Source organism: Pan troglodytes, chromosome 5 (genome assembly GCF_028858775.2).
Source record: "Pan troglodytes isolate AG18354 chromosome 5, NHGRI_mPanTro3-v2.0_pri, whole genome shotgun sequence".
Taxonomy (NCBI): domain Eukaryota; kingdom Metazoa; phylum Chordata; class Mammalia; order Primates; family Hominidae; genus Pan; species Pan troglodytes.
The window spans coordinates 15,368,364-15,368,635 of NC_072403.2; positions in this window are offsets into that span (position 1 = coordinate 15,368,364).

The following is a 272-nucleotide window of genomic DNA, read 5'->3' on the forward strand; positions in this document are numbered from 1 at the left end:
CTGTATTTGACAGCCTCTTTCTTTGACCTCTCAGCTCCCTTGGCCTTTGGGGTAGGTTTTCCTATACCTGCTCCCTGCAGAACACTACCTTTAAGGGCTCAGTATCACTGCCGTTGGTACCAAGTAAATTTAAATCTAACATGAAGAACATATCTCTATTTCATCTAAACTTCCATGATATTTCATCCTTATCTCACCTAGAGCTTTTATCTATAATTGGAACTATTAACTCATAGCTCTCCTCTTACGCAATTATGCAATTAATTTCCTAG